Raw genomic sequence first — 18,639 nt, forward strand, 5'->3', positions numbered from 1 at the left:
CTCTTCTGAAATCCCAGTGCTGGGGAGATCATGGCAGCTGGACATCTGGAGCTTGCTGGTTAGTGAAGCCCTGTCATCCCCAGAATGCACAGAAATCTTGGGCAGGTAGAGGTGGGGTATAATCCCAGAACTTGAGGTGCAGAGAGAGATAGTGTAGAGAGTTCAAGGAAGATACCTGGGACTCGGCCTACATGTATGTGCACATGCAAATGCACTCTCACATACAAGCACTGATAGGCATATCTGTGTAACACACACACACACTCCAGAATGCTTAGGCATCCATGTATACACGTGCACAAATGCTAACACATGTGCACAAATGGACCTCTTGTTTTCCTTTCTACAGATTTAACTGTTCTGTGACTTGTTCGGCTGGTGACTCTCGTTTGCATTTACTCAGCAGGTACTTTTCCTGGTTTTAAATTAGAACATTCACCTGCTCCCTGGGACGCTCCTCCTCTGATGACTCTCACCCTGGCCTCCAAGTCTCCCATGCATTCCTCTCCTACCTCCCACCTCTTCCAGTCCTGTGGATTCTGCTGACTAAATGCAGCGCTTTGAATTCCCCCACGTCTGCCTCTACTGATCTCTGGCACTGACCGACCTAGTGCCAACTCCTCTTCCTGGGCACTTTCGGAGTAGGAAAGGTATCTTAAATGCCTTTGGCACACCAGCTTCTCTCCTACTTTCAGATCTGCGCCGGTGCCGCTTTCCTGGTGGCTTAAAGGCTCTCCTTCTGAGCTACATACATCTCCAGCGTCTGTCTCCCCAACTCCTGAGTTTTGGAAGCCATCGCTGGATTTCCCTGTGCAGGTTCGTACCTCTACCATAAAAACAGCTTTCGCCTTGATACTTCTCTCCTAGTACTAGAACCCAGTAGTCAGTGAAGGCTAAATAAGTAAGTGATGAATGAATCACGGAAACTTTAAAACGCCCACACAGAAATCCGGTCGGACTTTAATCCCGTGGGCGAGGCAAGTACCAGCTCAGGGCCTGGGGCTACAACACAGTCGCCCGTCCTGGCTTGTCCCCACGATGGACTCCATCCGCGCCTCATCCCTGGACAAAGTTTGGTCTGATCTCTCCCAGTGTTTGATGGCGGCTTGTTTATTTTCCCTAGAACTCTGGCTCTAGCCTCGCTGATAGTGTCCGAGCTGGCAGCCAGCGATCTGGAAATCTAGGTTCAGCACGCCTAGCACAACCCCCTCACTGGACACAAGCTTCCCGGTGCTCGCCCGGGTCCCAGCCACCGCGTCTGTCCGCCCGCGGCGTTCCAATCGCTCTCAGACCCCTCCCTCACCGCTCTCCTCCCAAGGAAACTTGACCCTCGCCAGCCGCCGTCGCCGAGCCCCGACTTACTCGCTCGTTGTCCAGCTGCTCGCCAAGCTCAAACTCCACACGCCGTTACCCAGGCTCAGGGGGCAGGGCTTCGGTCCGACCCAGTGCGCCTGCGCAGACTGCCCTGTTAGGCTAAAAAAAAAAAAAAAGAGGGTGGGGAAGGAGCCCCGCGTCTATAGAACTGGACGGCAGCCGGGAAGGGTCATTACGTGAAAAGGTGAGAAGTGACTTGGACTTTAAGGGATAGGTCGTTACTCTAGGGAAGAGGCCTTGGGTGTGGCTATAACAGCGGAATGCTACCTGTTAGCTTAGTTTTCAGAGAGTAAGAGCTTGTGACATTCTGTGAAATGGTGACACTCAAAGAAGAAAGCGTCGGATCACCTAGGAACCGAACCTGGGTCCTTGGCAAGAGCAAAAGTTCTCTTAGCCGGCCTCTCTTCAGCCCCGCGAGGCTGTTTATAAATTTGCAAGTTCATGATCCTCTTCCCTCTATACAGAACCCCTCATCCTCTGGTAACCTACAGTAATTTAACTTTCTTTTCCCTAGAGTGTGAGAGGTTCATTCAAAATCTGAGGTACCTGATAAAATTTTCCTTAAATGAATGAAATGTATCTGACCAAACTCCAAGGAATTATGACTAAGATACCAAACTCCTAGTCGGTTTGGTGTAAATAAAAGGTGGGCTCTAGAGTGTGGGGCAGGCTGTTAAGAGCTGGCCCCAGGAAGAAATCTTGAAGCTGGAGATTTGAAAAGACACCATTCTATGTTAGGTACAGGAAAACGTGTAGAGTTAGCTGTAAGTTGGTGAGGCACCAAGCCAGGGTGTGTAGCTAAAAAAGGGGGGTAGGGGTGACATTTTAGGGGTGTCAAATTGAAGAGAGAGTTAGGAAGGAGAATTTCTACTGACTGTAAATCAGGGGCCTAACCCAGGGACCGGAATCCTTCTAACTCTCTAGATAAAGCAGGCACATCTCTCCAGTGTAGGAAGGACAGCCGTCCAGATGTCTCGTATGAACGGGACAGAGTTGGCAGATGGGTGGTCTGGTTATTACCAGAAAAATGTTTGCTGTCAGTTACCTTTTTCTTGTTTCTGTACCAGACCAGGTAGGAAGCAGCTGCTTTGAGTGACAGACAAAAGTCACTGTATTAACCAGAGACAAAGGTAGCTATTTCTAGTACTTAAAGAAATTACAGTAAGCAGGGAGTGCTGGCGTGTTCCTTTAATCCCAGCCCTTGGGAGGCAGAGGCAGGAGGATCTCAGTGAGTTCTAGACCAGCCTGGTTTACATAGCCGGTTCCAGGCCAGCCAGAGTTAGTTAGACCTTGTCTTAAAACCAAAACAAACAAAGATGAAATTATAATAAAAATAAAAGCACCAAGGCCCAGGGCTCTGTACAGACTCTTCTTTTAAGATGGACCAACAGTGGTCTATCTGGTGATTGTGGGTGACATTTGGGGAGGACCCCAGATGTTGACAGCCCTTCGGTTGGGTCTCCACATTGTGGCAGCTGAAGTGGCTTCCTTTCCATCTTGTAGGCATGGCAACTGAGGCTGAGAGGTTGCCTAACTTGTCCAAAGTGACAAGAGACAAAAGAGGCAAAGTGACAAGAGAGGGGAGGAAGAACATGCCGTCCAGCAAAGCTTTGTCTTTTCTGCTCCTCTCCGTGGATAATTTACTTCTAAATCCTGACACAGCTGGCTCGTTGTCACTCAGATGTTCACCACCACCACCCCTGTCAGTCTGTCCCGTGAATGATTCTCCTTCAGACCAGATATTAGTGCCTGGGATTACTTCTCTTTGTCATTTGTACCTTCTGAACATGAATTCCATCACCATGGCCAGTACCCACCTTGTTCATTCCCCTGACAGGTCCAGGACAGGAAAAGACGAAGAAGCAACTTCAACAACAAAGCAGGTTTAACCTGAGAAAATATCCATGCCTCTAGGTCAAGAGTCCACCAGAGGGGCCTACTGCTCTCTTACAGACTAGAAAAAGGGAGAAGGGAGCGAAGGTAGCAAGAAGCACTCAAGATTGCCAGGACTAGGACTAACTAGGGGATTCTGATAGAAGAATGTCAGGAGAAGGGTCAGCATCTCCTGGGCTATCTGTCACTGAGGTCAGCAGGCCAGGTGGATGGCAGGAATCTTGGAAGACAAGTTAGTTTAGTTCTGGAAAGCCACATCACTCTAATTTCAGATATTTAAATCACCATTTAACCAAAATGAAGGAGCATTACAGCATGGTCTGGGCTAACACCCGTTAGACCAGTGGTTCTCACCCTGTGGGTTGTGACCCCACGGAGGTCGAATATCAGATATACTGCATACCAGCTATTCACATGATTCGTAGCAAAATTAGTGATGACGTAGCAGTGAAATAATTTTATAGTTGAGGGTCACTTCTACGTGAGGAACTAAAGGGCTGCAGGGTTAGGAAGGCTGAGAACTGCTTCCCCGGACCCTGGAATGGTGCCTGGAAGGACGATCTTCAGTCTTCAGAAGATAATTCAAATAGTCTGGGGGGGGGGAGGTGGCTGCCAGCATTGGTGGAAACTTGAAGGTGTCTCAGGTGCTCCTCACAAGTTAGCCATGACTCCTTGCACAGCCCTTCAGAGGTCATCTCTGAGAACGGCTTTGTTCCTTCAGGGCTGCGGTTCAAATCAGCTCAACCGGTAGAATATTTGCTAGCATTCGTGAATCCTAGATCTTCGAAGCAGCACCAAGCATGGTGGTGGACGCCTGGAGTCCTACCACGTGGAAAGTAGAGGCAAGAAGAGCAAGAGTTGAAGACTTGCCGTAGGCCGCTTGAGACTCTGTCACACACACACACACACACACACACACACACACACACACACTGTGGAGAATTAAAGGGTCTAAGATCCGCAGAGGGAGGCTTGGGGTGTATCCCAGCAGTAGAGTGCTTGCTTAACATGTGTGAGTGAGGTCAGGGTTTGATCCCAGCGTCCCCCTCAAAAAAGGATTAACAAGGCTCCCACTTTCCTCCATCATGTACACTTTAAAAACTGGCCACAGTGATATGTCTGTAACTGCAGCACCTTGTGGGCATGTGAAGTGGGAGGGTCACGAGGCCATCCTAGGCTGTACATAGATTTCGCCTCCAACCAAAAACCCAGGATGAGGGAATTTTCCCAGGGCCTTTGTGGCCCCGTGCCTTTCGTATTCGTGTAGTAGACACCAGAGAACCTGCCAAGGATTGTGCAGAGGGAAATGAAGCTGTAGGGAGCCTTTGGTATTGAAGATGTGCGTCCAAATCCTGACGGCCCAACCCAGCACTGTGACTAAAGCAAGCTCTCTGGCTTCGGTGAATCCCATGGCCTGACTTCCAAAGTGGACTCTTATTTTTTCCTTACTAGCAACCACTCTTTATTGAGCTGGTCACAGGTACTGGGAGCTTGGCTATTGAGTCCAGTACTGTAATGGTCTCCATTTTTACAGCGGGGGAAGTAGAGGCATGACGAGGTGTCCTGGTTTGCTAGAGGTCACACAGCTCAGCTCTCTTATACTCTTAGCCCGTGACCCCATTCCTAGGCTTTGGGGTGAGGTCAGGCTTCCCTGAGCTGACCGTTGAACCAGTTGCAGTCTATGTTGAAGGATTTGTGGGAACATTTTAATTAGGCAGAAAAAGACAAGCAAAGGTACCTTTAACTCTGTGCTCTGTGTTTGCCCCCGAGGGCCTCTCTCCAAGTCTCAGCTAGCCTTTTGGAGAGTAAGGTTGAGACAAGGCCTCAGTGCAGTTCATTATGTAGCTGAGGATGCCCTTGAACTCCTGATCCTCCTGCCTCTACTTCCCAAATGTTGGGTTTGCAGGCCTGTACCATCCCACCTTTGGTCTGGTATGTGGTTGGGACACCTCCCACGCGCGTCCCAGGGTCTGCATCACACATGGCTGATGTCTCTCTTTAGCCTTGACATAGCCCCACCTGGCACTCAAGTTTATGAGTCTGTCTACCTCTGCACCTGGCTGGGGGCCACGGCTTCAGCTATTCAGAGTGGAATTCCTCTTTCTTCCAGCCTCTAGCAAAGGCCTGGTCCAGACTTGCTACTCAGGAAATGCCTGTGGAATCAGAATGGGACTCTGGCATGTGTTGGGGATTTACTGGGTGCCAGACCTATTCCTGATACTTTATAGGTGCATCTCATTTTACCCCCACAGTAACCCTGGGAGGCGGACATTACTGTTCTGATTGTACTGAGAAGAAACAGAAGCTGCACTCATTCTGCTGTAGTCCCACTTTCAGTTGCTGTTAAGACCAGAACTGGCTCTCAATCTGTGGGCCATGACCCCTTTAGGGATCTGAACCACCGTTTCACAGGGGTTGCCTAAGACCATCAGGACACATAGATACTTACTTTATGATTCACAACAGTAGCAAAATTACAGGAATGACGTAGCAAAGAAAATAACTCTATGGTTGGGGTCACCACAACATGAGGAACTGTATTTAAGGGTCACAGAATTGGGGAGGCTAAGAACCAATGCTCTAGGGCTCTCATTGTAGATGATGAACTGGGGAAGCAGCAACTCCTCTCATTCTCCTCCATTTGTTTGTTTTTTTAAAGATGTGTTTATGAGTACATTGTAGCTATGTTCAGACACTCCAGAAGAGGGCATCAGATCCCATTACAGATGGTTTGTGAGAATTGAATTATGGTTGCTGGGAATTGAACTCAGGACCTCTGGAAGAGCAGTTGGTGCTCTAAACCACTGAGCCATCTCTCCTTGTTTGTTTTTTTGAGACAGAGTTTTTCTGTGCAGCCCTGGCTGTCCTAGACCTTGCTCTGTAAACTAGGCTGAGCCTGAACTCCGAAATCTGCCTGTCTCTGCCTCCCTAGTCCTTGTATTAAAGGCATGTGCTACCACCTCCTGGCCAAGTGGCTACATCTAAGCTCCAAGATCCTCAGAGATGTATCACAAAATCTGGTCCAGCTCTTATTTCACTTACAAGCAAAGAAAATCCCAGGGAGAAGAGAGGACTGGGTCAGTGAGACGGCTTTTCTTTTTCTTTTCTTTTTTTTTTTTTAAAGATTTATTTATTTATTTATTTATTTATTTATTTATTTATTTATGTATATAAGTACACTGTTGCTGTCTTCAGACACACCAGAAGAGGGCATCAGATCCCATTCCAGATGGTTGTGAGCCACCATGTGGTTGCTGGGAATTGAACTCAGGACCTGTGGGAGAGCAGTCAGTGCTCTTAACCACTGAGCCATCTCTCCAGCCCCTGAGACGACTTTTTTTTCTTTTTTTCTTTTTTTTTCAGAGCTGGGGACTGAACCCAGGGCCTTGCACTTGCTAGGCAAGCGCTCTACCACTGAGCTAAATCCCCAACCCCGAGAGGACTTTTCAAAATGGGCTGAAGACCCGAGTTCAGTCCCTAGGTCCTGCATGGTGGAAGGAGAGAACTGGCTCCCACACGTGTGCTCTGACTTATGCATATGCATAAATACAACTAAATAAATGTAGTAACATTTTAAAATAAATGAACTTTCTTTGATTTTTTGTATTCTGAACATTTCATAGGAATGGAATCACGTGTGGCCTTTGTGACCTTCACTTGGCCAGCGTAACGTAGTCTGAATCAGAGCTTTGTCCCTAGGGTTGGAGAGATGACGCAAGGTTAAGAGCACTAGCTACTCTTGCAGAAGACCCTGTTCCATTCCCAGAGAAAAACAAGTTAGCTAATTCCATTTCCAGAAAGCTCTACACCCTTTTGTGGCCTTGTCAGGCACCAGATAAGTACACGATACACACATGTAGGCAACATGAAGAATAGCTTCATTTCTTTAGGTTGAATACTCACATTTGAAATTATACCATTCTGTGCATGGGTTTCGGCCATCTGAGCTGATCCCCCTTTGTAAACAGTTTTACCCCCTAAGACAGGGTCTCCTTCTACAGCCTTGGCTAGTGTGGAACTCACTATGTAATCCAGGCTGGCCTCAAACTCACAGAGATCTGCCTGCCTTTGCCTCCCACGTTCTGGGATTAAAGGTGTGCACCACCCTTTCCTCGCCTCTTCAGTGTTTGCTTTTCTGGATGTTGCCAACATGCACATACACATCTGTATGAGTAGGACATTTTATAGTCCGCCCAAGGAGACGCCAAGAAGACGAATTGCTGAGTCATCTTAACTGTCAGTTAGACCCTTTAAGGAGCTTCCAGTTGTTTTCCCAAATGACAGCAGCGTATGAGTTGTGGCCTCCACTAGTTCCTATCTGTCTGGTTATAGTCATCTTAGGTCTGCGACACATCTTAAGTCAGTGAAGAATCTCAGCATCTTCGTGTGGGTCCTTTTATTGAATCCTGTTGAGGCTGGCCTCCAACTCTTTATCATTAAGGGAAGGTGACCATGAACTCTTGATCCTCCTGCCTCCACCTTCCAAGAGCTGAGACTGCAGGTGTGCACACCCTGCCCACTTAAAAATGGACAAAGGATAGGACTGGAGAGATGCTCAGTGAATTAAGAAGATCTGAGTTGGAGGTTGGGGATTTAGCTCAGTGGTAGAGCGCTTGCCTAGCAAGTGCAAGGCCCTGGGTTCGGTCCCCAGCTCCGGAAAAAAAAAAAAGAAAAGAAAAAAAAAGAAGATCTGAGTTGGGCTGGAGAGATAGCTTAGTGGTTAAGAGCATTGACTACTTTTCCAGAGGTCCTGAGTTCAATTCCCAGCAACCACATGGTGGCTTGCAACCATCTGTAATGGGATTTGATGCCCTCTTCTGGTGTGTCTGAAGACAGCTACAGTGTACTTATACGTAATAAACAAACAAATAAATAAAAGTTAAAAAAAAAAAAAGGAAGAAGATCTGAGTTGCTCTTCCAGAAGATGTGAATTGGGTTCTCAGCACCCACATGGGTCAACTTATAACCACCTGTGGCTCTGGTACCCTCTTCTGGCCTCTATGCCCATATGCAAAAGATCTCAATAGACACATTACCTGGGGAAACAAAGAAAATGAGCATTCTCCATCATTAATAACTAGGAAAGCTAATCAAAACCGAAGGGTGAAGTGGTGAGTTTCTGAGTTTGTGTCTCTAGAATGAGATAGTGCTCAAAAAGAAACTTGCACTATGTTAGTGTGTGCTTGGGCTAGGAAGTGGCACTATTAGGAGGCGTGGCCTTGTTGGAGCAGGTGTGTCACTGTGGGCGTGGACTTTAATACCCTAGTCCTAGGTGCTTAGAAGCCAGTATTCTGCTAGTGGCCTTCAGATAAAGATGTAGAACTCTCAGTTCCGTCTGCGCCGTGCCTGCTTGGATGTTGTCATGCTCCTGTCTTGATGATAATGGACTGAACCTCTGAACCTGTGAGCCAGCCCTAATTAAATATTGTCCTTATAAGAGTTGCCTTGGTGGGGAGGGGGGGGCGGCTGGAGAGATGGCTCAGCGGTTAAGAGCACTGACTGCTTGCTCTTCAAGAGGTCCTGAGTTCAATTCCCAGCAACCACATGGTGGCTCACAACCATCTGTAATGAGATCCAATGTCCTCTTCTGGTGTGTCTGAAGACAGCTACAGTGTACTTATATATAATAAATAAATCTTTAAAAACATGTTATTAAAAAAAAAGAGTTGCCTTGGTTATGGTATCTGTTCACAGCAGTAAAACCATAGCTAAGACACACCAGGTACAGTGGCTCATATCTGAGAAGCTGAGGCAGGAGCATTCTCATGAATTCTGGGCTACAAAATGAAACCTTGGCTAAACACACAAAGAGCATGCTGGGAAGGTGGCTCAGTGGGTAAAGCACTTATTATTGCAAGCGTTCAGTATGCAAAGCTAATGGTCTGAGTTTGAATCCCCAGAACCCACATAAAGCATGGAGTATTAGCACCACAGTCCCAGTACTCCCGAGTTTAGCTAGGAGACAGAGACCAGAAAACTACAGGAAGTTCAAGGGCCAGCTAGCCTGGAGTATCCGATTGCAAACAGAAGACCCTGCCTCAAACAAGGTGGAAAGGAAGGAGCAATACTGGAGTCACAGTCTGACACACTATGACACATTCCCACTGACCCATGAATGCACACACATTTTGGTCATCCTTCTTGAGCTTCATGAGGTCTGTGGATTGCATCTTGGGTAATTTGAGCTTTTGGGCTAATATCCTCTTATCAGTGAGTGCATACCATGTGTGTTTTTCTATGATTGGGTTACCTCACTCAGGATGATATTTTCTAGTTCCATCCATTTGCCTATAAATTTCATGAAGTCATTATTTTTGATAGCTGAGTAGTACTCCATTGTGTAGATTTACCACATTTTCTGTATCTATTCCTCTGTTGAAGAGCATCTGGCTTCTTTCCAGCTTCTGGCTATTATAAATAAGGCTGCTATGAACATAGTGGAGCACGTGTCTTTGTTGTATGTTGGAGCGTCTTTTGGGTATATGCCCAGGAGAGGTATAGCTGGATCCTCAGGTAGTGGAATGTCCAATTTTCTGAGGAAGCTCCAGACTGATTTCCAGAGTCGTTCAAACTTTTCAGGTTTTTTTTTCCTTTTTTTCTTTTTTTTTTTTTCTCTTTTTCGGAGCTGGGGACCGAACCCAGGGCCTTGCGCTTGCTAGGCAAGCGCTCTACCACTGAGCTAAATCCCCAACCCCAACTTTTCAGTTTTTAAGACGCACATATGTATTCTCTTTGTGTTTTCAGTGTTGTCTCTATTATTGTTACTTTTTAGAATAGTGTTGTTGTTGTTGTTTGGTTAGTTGTTGTTCTAAGACAGGTTTTCCCTGTGTTAACAGAGCCCTGACTGTCCTAGAACTTGCTTTGTAGACCAGGCTGGCCTCAAACTCACAGAGATCTGCCTGTCTCTGCCCCTTATGTGCTGGGATTAAAGATGTGTGTCACCACACCCAGGCTGAGAATAGTTTTTTGCTGTGTAGCCCAGACTGACCTCCCAGTTACAGTCCTGCCTGACACTGAGTGCTTGATTACTGGCACGGGCCGTCATGCCCACTGGACCACTGTCTCTAGGAAGACATCACTGAATCTAAGATCCCTTGAGTTCTCCTGGGTTTTCTTCTGAGAGTTCCATTGCCTTAGGCTTTAGGATTAAGTATTTGGCTCATTTATTTGGTTTAACTTTTAATACCGTAGGATAGGAGTCTTATGCATTTCAGTAGATGTTTCTAACCAATATATAGTGGTACTGTTTCCTCATGGAAGTCAGACTTTATGTGGTGAGGCACTGCATGCTTTCGTGTGCAGACCACTCTCTTCATTCAGCTTCTGTCTGGGGAGCCATTCACTTTAACAAGGTCACTTTAGCTCATTTATTTTCACTGCCCTATGGGGTTCGTTGCATTAAAACACCACATTTTAGCCAGAAATGTCAGCTCACACCCATAGTCCTAGTACTTCAGAAGCTGAGGCTGGAGAATTGCTACAACTTAGAGTCTTGCCTGGTTTGCCAAGTGAGTTCGATGCTTGTCTTGATAACACTTTTGAGACCCTGTCTCTGAAATAAATAGGTACGCCGGGCACAAGCCTTTAGTCCCAGCAGTCAGGAGGCAGAGGCAGGCAGAGCTCTGTGAGTCCAAAGCCAGCCTGGTTTACAGAGTCAATTCTAAGACGGTTAGGACAGGGGGTTGGGGAGGAGAGAAGGAGAGAGAGACCCTGTGGGATGATACAGGCCCCACACTTTTTCTGACTCGTTCTTCCATGAATGATGCTTAGAGTTGACTATGTAGTTTTTTACTACGAAAGGAACACATTCTTGCTAAGTGCCTCCTAGCGTGTTAAAGAGCAGAATCACCTTTATTAGATGACACTAATTTGTTTTCTCTTTAGTGAGTTTTTTACTGAGTTTCCCTTCTTCTGGTAATAAGTCAACCTTACCTTTGTTCTGCATCCTCACCCAGGGTCATGGCTAACCTTGGTTGTCAACTTGACAAACCTGGGGAGAGGGAACGGTAGCTGAAGGCCCAACAGAAGGCCCGTGGGCACGACTGTGGAGCATTTTTTTTTTTTTTTTTTTTTTGCTGCTAATTGGTCCGGCCCACTGTGGGCGGCACCATCCTTAGGCAGGTAGGCCTGGCTATGTTAGAAAGGTAGTTGAACTTGTTCCAGGAAGGGAGCTAATAAGCAGGGTTCCTCTGTGGTATCTATTTCAGTTCTTGGCTAGGCTACCATTGATGGGGAATTGTGTGCTGTCAACTTGACACAGGCTAGAGTCGCTGCAGAGGAGGAAGCTCAATTAAGAAATTGCTCCCATAAAATCGAGCTGTAGGCAAGTCATAGGGCATTTTCTTTATTAGTAATTGATGAGGGAAGACCCAGTCCACTGTGAGTGGCAGGGTCTCTAGGCTGGTGGCCTTAGGTGCTATAGGAAAGCAGGCTGAGTAAGTGAGCCAGTAAGTAGCACCCCTCCATGGCCTTCTCATCAGTACTGCCTCCAGAATTCTGCTCTGAGTTCCCACCTTGACTTCCCTCAGTGGATGGTGACAGGTAAACAAAATAAACCCTTTTCCTTCCAAGTTGCTTTTGGCCAGTGTTTACCACAGCAATGGAGCAGCTACCAGGACTCAGAATTGTTCATTGTTATTGATGATGATGATGATGATGATGATGATGATGGTGGTGGTGGTGGTGGTGGTGGTGGTGGTGATGGTGGTGGTGGTGGTGATGGTGGTAGTGGTGGTGGTGATGATGGTGATGATGATGGTGGTGGTGGTGGTGATGATGGTGGTGGTGGTGGTGATGGTGGTGGTGGTGTTGGTAATGATGATGATGGTGGTGGTATGATGGTGGTGGTGGTGATGGTGGTGATGGTGGTGGTGGTGGTGGTAATGATGATGATGGTGGTGGTGGTGGTGATGATGGTGATGATGGTGGTGGTGGTGATGGTGGTGGTGGTGGTAATGATGATGATGGTGGTGGTGGTGGTGGTGATGATGGTGATGATGGTGGTGGTGGTGATGATGGTGGTGGTGGTGGTGGTGGTGATGATGATGGTGGTGGTGGTGATGGTGGTGGTGGTGGTGGTGGTGATGATGATGATGATTTTATTTATCTACTGGTTGAGGAGTGGCAGCTCACTGTGGCTTCCCAGATTAATAGCTATTTTCCTTTATACCTGCATGGTTAATTCCATGGCTGCTTAGAAGTTCATGGGGAAGGAACACTTTACTATCTGTGGCTGAAGCTTGGCAGGGCTCTATGACTAAACTTTTGGCCGTGCAGATGGAGACAGTGAAGCTAGGGAGTATTAAGGAAGATGATGACCATGTAGGGGGAGAGAGAGGGCTGTTGTCACCTTGAAACCTATGCAGAAAGAGCTAACGCTCCATCTCCGTGAACTCGGTTGGAGAGGAGGGGCCACAGAAACGGGGAAGCCAAGGAGGGGACGTGCCTGAGGCACCCACAGTCCTCCGCATGACCTTTCCCCTCGGTGACCTCTGCAATGGGGAGCTGTGTACATTCCTTTCTTATTCTCCCGAAACAGAGATGGTAGTAATAAGAAAGGTAATTATCTCACATTGGATACTTATTACAAGCAACGAGTTGGCATTCTGTTTGTTCTCTTTAAAAGGTGGGCATTATCTTATCTAATTCCTTAGGGAACAGCTGCAGGCTCAGAGACAGGGTAATTGGGGTTTACACACAGACAGCCAGACTCCGGCACTGTATTGTTAGCCTGGCTCAAAAGAACAAAGGGAGAGGAAGCTTGCCCAGGCTGGGGTCGGGGAGACACAGGGGTCCATCTTTTGCTGGACCTAGAGTGGAGGCCACAGTGGGGAACATAACGAGAGGTCCATAGAGAAGATGGTTCTTGGAAGTAGCAGCTCCACCCCAGTGGACACGGCCATTCTGCTCCCGTTCCCACGTCCATGCCGGACGCTGGTGACCCAGCCTGAGTGCTGCTTGTTCCAAGGTCTTAAGATTGCACTGATCTTCTAGGGAAGAGCTGATGAGCTAGCCTGACAAATAGTGTAAGAAATTTAAAATTTCTGGGTACGAGCCAGGCGTGGTGGTGGTGCACACCTTTAATTCCGGCACTGAGAGGCAGGTAGATCTCTTGAGTTCCAGGCCTATGATTAACAGTGAGACACTGAATAAACAAAAAGTTCTAGGGAAATCTAGTGTTTCATGTCAGTGTTGAGATAGGGCAGTCTGGGCTCCCAGTCTGAGTCTTTCTGCTCCTCAGCTCCCAAAGTTACTGATTGTGACCACAGAACAAGGGCAAAGCCACAGCTCAGCCACCTCATCCACTCGGCTTGACCTTTTACAGAGGATGGATGGACGGACGTTCTTTCTACACTCTCAGTCCAGCAGATGGGGCTAAGTGTCCCTTCCTGGCTAGCTCCAGGGCACTTAATCATTGACTATCTTGGAGTTGGCTCCTCAGCAGTCTGAGGACTTAGGACTGGGCCATGTCCTAGGCTAGGTATCAGACAGTGCTGGTGCCTTGAGTTAAGTAGGCAGCTGACCCACTGGACCAGTCATCCTGGTCCCAACACCCAAAGCAGGCGTCTGGGCTTTGACACAGGAATTGGGCTGCTGTGTGGTCCTGTAAGATCCTGGGACTTCTCTCATGTGTTGGGCCCCTTAGGACAACTCTTCCAAAAATGTTGGCTGACCCGGGCAACATCCTAAGTTCTACCCCCAGGGTGGCAGACTCGATGTTTCCCCCCCACAGACCACAGCCAGAGCCACAGTCTCTCTCGGTCATTCCCACCCCAGGGTAAGCACGGTTTGGCTACTTTTCAACAGCAGCTTAAGTTGGGTCCTCCGTGCATATCTGTTCCACAGAGAAGGCACACAAGGCTCAGAGGTGAAGTGAGGTGTTCCAAGTGACAGAGCAAAGACTCGAAGGAGGCCTGACTTTTCACAGAGTAGCCCTTGCAGATGCTCAGATTAGAAACAAGTGTTGGCTGCTCTGTAGGAGCGGACGCTGTGTCGGCATCCTGCGTACTGTAGGGCAGACCCAGGCCCAGACTACTCCTAACGGCTCAGTCCATAAAAGCTGGGCCCACGTCATGATGAAGATTGGAGCTCTAAGAATAGACCTGTGCGGGGCTGGGGATTTAGCTCAGTGGTAGAGCGCTTGCCTAGGAAGCGCAAGGCCCTGGGTTCGGTCCCCAGCTCCGAAAAAAAGAACCAAAAAAAAAAAAAAAAAAAAAAAAAAAGAATAGACCTGTGCAAGGTCACATGGGAAGTTGGTCGGTGACCCTCTTCTGCCGTTTCTTCCCCAAGCCTCCTATGACTGGTTCCCTCCCTCCCTCTCTGCACTGCCCCCACCCCCACCCCTCCCTGATGCTGCTGCTGCTCTTCCTTCTCCCTGAATCTCTGGCTAACCCGTGTCCATATCCCTGCACTCACATTCTTACCGTGGATGGGAGCCTCGAGTAGGGCCAAGCTGTATAGATTAGTGCACCTGGGGTCATAGCTACTTTGGGACATTCTTTAGCCTTTATTGCTTCCAGCTGACAAAGGGACCTATCACCCAGACCCTCTGAGATGTCTGCGGGGGCAGGATCGGACCTCTCAGGGACGGTAGCTCCCAGGATCGGGCCCCTCAAGCTGGAAGCTGATACGAGCAGTAGCAACTGCTGGCTTTATCTAGCTTCTAAGAATAGTCTGAGGTAAAGATCAGAGGCTAGGGCTCGGGGAAAGAACTGCAGTCTCTGCCTCCCTGTCCATCCCTGGGCTTGCCGTAGAAGCTGGGATCCTCCCTCTGGCTTACTCTTTGCTTGGGAAGGTTTTGAGTGGACACACTTGTCCACCTCTGGGCTGGAGGAAAGTGGGTACCCCGGGGGCCCAGACCCAGGTTGACTGTGCAGAGGCTACTCCACACCCAGATCTCCTCCTACATTATAGGACCTTTATTTACATAGTAACTGCTTTAAAATGCCCTTTATAATATACATACATGATTAAAACTCAAGAGGTATTAAAAAGGAAATAAACCAGTTTCTCCCCCTGACTCCACCAACCGTTTTCCTCAGCATCCTGAGGGAGTAGTCTATCCACAGATGAAGCCATGGACACAAGCCTCCCTGAGGCACACAGCCTGTTCCTGTGTTACATCCTTTTTTTTAATCTTTTGTTTGTTTTCCCCAGTGCTAGGGACAGAGCCTAGGGCCTGTGTATGCTAAGCAGGTCCTCTACCACTGAGCACATCCCCAGCCCCTCACTTAAAACTCTGTCGTAGTGATATTCTAAGTCTCCACCAAGACTAAGTACTCCTCTCAGCACTCCAGGGGCTTCAGGATCCTGCTCACTTCACAGGCTTCAGTCATTTCTCAAGATGCCATGGCTGGTAATTGACAGAGACAGGATTCAAGCCCAAGGTGTTCTTCCTCTTGAGTTTGCTACAAGCCTTCCTTCTCTCTTTCTAAGGGCCAAGGTAAGAAATACATACTGAACGTTCACCGGGCGCCCGTCTGATCTGGGATTCAGTAGATTATATAAAAAACCGGGTCTCTGCCCTCGTGGAACTGGCACCCCAGCCCTCACAAGTGCTCGTCAGCCAAGGCTAGAGAGAGGGGAGCCCCTCAGGACTCACATCCTGGTCACGTTTGCTGTTCAGACATAACCTCGTTCCCTTACCCATGAGTCTTCCAGCCTTGGAGCTAGGAACTCTTAGAACTCAACCGAAAGATCGAAGACAGAGGTAGCCGCCTGTGAGGTCACCGTGTAGCCCCCGGAGCCTCTTCTCATTCCCTCTGGGATCCACTTCAGCAGGCCTGGCGGGGGTGTCTGTAATCCAGGGACCAGCCATTGTTTGAAGCTGGGAACAATTGAAGGACAAGGGAGCTATACATAGATGTGCAGCAGCTGTCACCTGTTCCAGCCTGGGCCCAGGGCCCAGGCATTGTCTACATGGAGCAGCTCAACCAGCGAGGGCTCCTGGGGGTGGAGGGTGGAGCAAACTCAGCTGAACCTTAGAGAGGCAGAGGAGAAGGCCAGAATGTGCTCAGATCAGACGGCAGGGAGGAACAGGTAATATGGAAAGAGCAAGTCTTCCTGTCCACTGTCCAAAACAGATTGGTGCTGAGGCCAGAGAGAGAGAACACTACAAAGACGTTGGCTGAAAGATGTTGGTTGAACTCACATATGAGCAGAGCGGAACCCGGAACAGAGCAAGTGCCGGGAGTTAGAGACCCTCAGCACCACACACCTGCACGTGTACTTCTTACTGGGGTGATTTGAAGGATCTTCATGATGCTCTGAGAGGCATTATTTAGACCCCAGTCTTTATTAGAAGTTCGAGGTTAGACTGCTGGGTGATGGTGGCACAAAGACCTGCCTCTCCTTCTGTGCCTCAGTTTCCCTGACTTTAACGAGAGTTGATCTGTACAACCGTTAAAGTGTCCGTTCATCTTCTGACGCTGGCAGGACCTCGTTCCTCATGTGTCCACCCTCGCCCCTCTTTCTGCAGACAGGTCCACAGTCCCTTACGTAGTCCTTTATGGGGATGGGGGACAGCTGGTTCCCCTCTTCCTCCCCCCAGTAGTAACCTTTCAGCCATAAATCCATGCTGAGGCATCTCCTCCGGATAAACAGTCTTGATGCCTTTTGGCTGCCCTCATCCTATTTTTTGCCCTGAGCATCAGAGCTGGGGCCCACTCGAGCAGCTGCCCAGGGCCCCGTGAAGAGGACAAACCTGGGACAAGCAGGGGCCCAGCCACCCCCAGGGTGCCAGGGTGGCGGGCCCCCCCTTGGGGCCTCACCACCTTGCCTGTGGACCATTATGGCAGCCTCCTCCTGAAGGCATCTTCCTGCCACCGGTGTGTCTCGCCCCTTCAATCCATCCTCCACACCAGCTGCTACGGGGATCTGATGAACACATAAATCTGACCACAGTGTCAGATCCTCTTGCTCAAGGCTCTTTGATGAAGAAATAAATAAAAACGCCTTTGATGGTGCCCCAACGCAGACAGGGCAAAGCTCTAAATCCCAACCTTGCTTTTGAAGTTCTTCATAGTTCTATTCCAATGACAGGTCCAGCCTTACCCCTTTTTATGCCCTGGGGCCTAGCCTCAGCCCATGCAGTTGCTCAGACAGGATCTTCAGTGTCTTCTCCTGGGATTGTGGGCTCAAGACACCTGTCTCCACCACCCTAACCCCACCCTCAACCTTCACCCCATCTGCCTTGACTTGGGTGAGCACAGCAAACTGCTCAACTCTTCCTTGCTTTATCTTTCTAGTTTGTTCTCAACATGATGGCCAGCATGGTGGTCATTTAGGCCACTTACATCCTTGCCCTAGAAGGTTCCCGTTGCTCCTGCAATCAGTCCTGTGTCCCTCTCCAAGTGATTCTGAACAATCTTGCCTTCTCTCTACCCTAAGAAAATCTCCCAATATACGCTTTCCCCACGAGTGCTGTGGGCTATATTGGTGATATTTACTTCATGTATGTGAGTACACTGTAGCTTTCAGACACACCAGAAGAGGGCATCGGATCCCTAGATGGTTGTGAGCCACCATGTGGGTGCTGGGGACTGAACTCAGGACCTCTGGAAGAGCAGTCAGTGCTCTTAACCACTGAGCCATCTCTCCAGCCCGCTCATTTTTTCTGCCTAGGCTGTTCTTCAGTTGCAGGCTGGCTCTGAGCTTAAGAACCCTTCTTGTGTTTACAGCTTTGCTCCCTGTTCCTGCCCTGCCCACAGGTCCACTCCCCCCTATCCCGAATGCTGGGGACTAAACCCAGGGTCCCAGGCTTGCCATGGAAATGTTCTCTGACGAAGCTGGTTTCCTCTGAGGCTGCCCAAGTCCCACAAGTTCCCTTTGCTCCTGACAGCACCTGAACTTAACACCCAGAGCCCTTGCAATTGCCAGCTTTACTGGCTCTCTCAGGACATGGGTTTCTTTATTGCTTTGCTATTGTGACCGAGAGGAACCAAGCAGGACGCTTCTAGGCCTGCATTCTGGTATGTTTATAAGCACGCGTCTGTACATTGAGCAGGTAACTCGAATTTCACCTACATCATATCTTTGGCACAGACTATGGCTATTGGGAAATTTTGATCTCTTTAGGTTAATTCTGTCACTCCTGGGGCAAAAAACCCTGCAGTCTGAGCACCTTTGAGTAGTAAAAACTCTGTGTATTTTCCTGGATGTGGGCGATTGTGCGTGCATGGGCACTCTTGTGATCATGTGTATGTGTGCACTCACCTGAGTGTGTAGAGGACATATCGGGTGTCCCCTGCATGACAACTCTTTTTTTTTTTTTTTTTTTTGGTTCTTTTTTTCGGAGCTGGGGACCGAACCCAGGGCCTTGCGCTTCCTAGGTAAGCGCTCTACCACTGAGCTAAATTCCCAGCCCCGCATGAC

General features: G+C 48.6%; 2 protein-coding genes across 6 annotated transcripts in view; one reads left to right on the top strand and one right to left on the bottom strand.

Annotated features, from left to right (window-relative positions):
* The window catches only part of Gss (glutathione synthetase), a 30,099-nt gene extending 28,699 nt beyond the window's left edge, over window positions 1–1,400 (bottom strand). The window contains exon 1 of one of the 3 annotated variants that reach the window (NM_012962.1): window positions 1,363–1,400. The gene's annotated coding sequence lies outside the window, so the exon portion shown is untranslated. Of the gene's footprint in view, window positions 1–1,303 lie in introns of all 3 variants that reach the window. The other 2 variants (XM_087649483.1, XM_087649478.1) reach the window with 2 other exon arrangements.
* Window positions 1–18,639, top strand: part of Myh7b (myosin heavy chain 7B) — a 51,145-nt gene that overhangs the window by 5,886 nt on the left and 26,620 nt on the right. For 2 of the 3 annotated variants that reach the window (XM_087652317.1, XM_087652319.1), the window contains exon 1: window positions 1,471–1,558. The gene's annotated coding sequence lies outside the window, so the exon portion shown is untranslated. Of the gene's footprint in view, window positions 1–349; window positions 407–695; window positions 817–1,470; window positions 1,559–18,639 lie in introns of those variants that run through there. The other variant, XM_087652318.1, reaches the window with a different exon arrangement.

This window comes from Rattus norvegicus, chromosome 3 (genome assembly GCF_021556685.1).
Source record: "Rattus norvegicus strain SHRSP/BbbUtx chromosome 3, alternate assembly SHRSP_T2T, whole genome shotgun sequence".
Classification (NCBI taxonomy): Eukaryota; Metazoa; Chordata; class Mammalia; order Rodentia; family Muridae; genus Rattus; species Rattus norvegicus.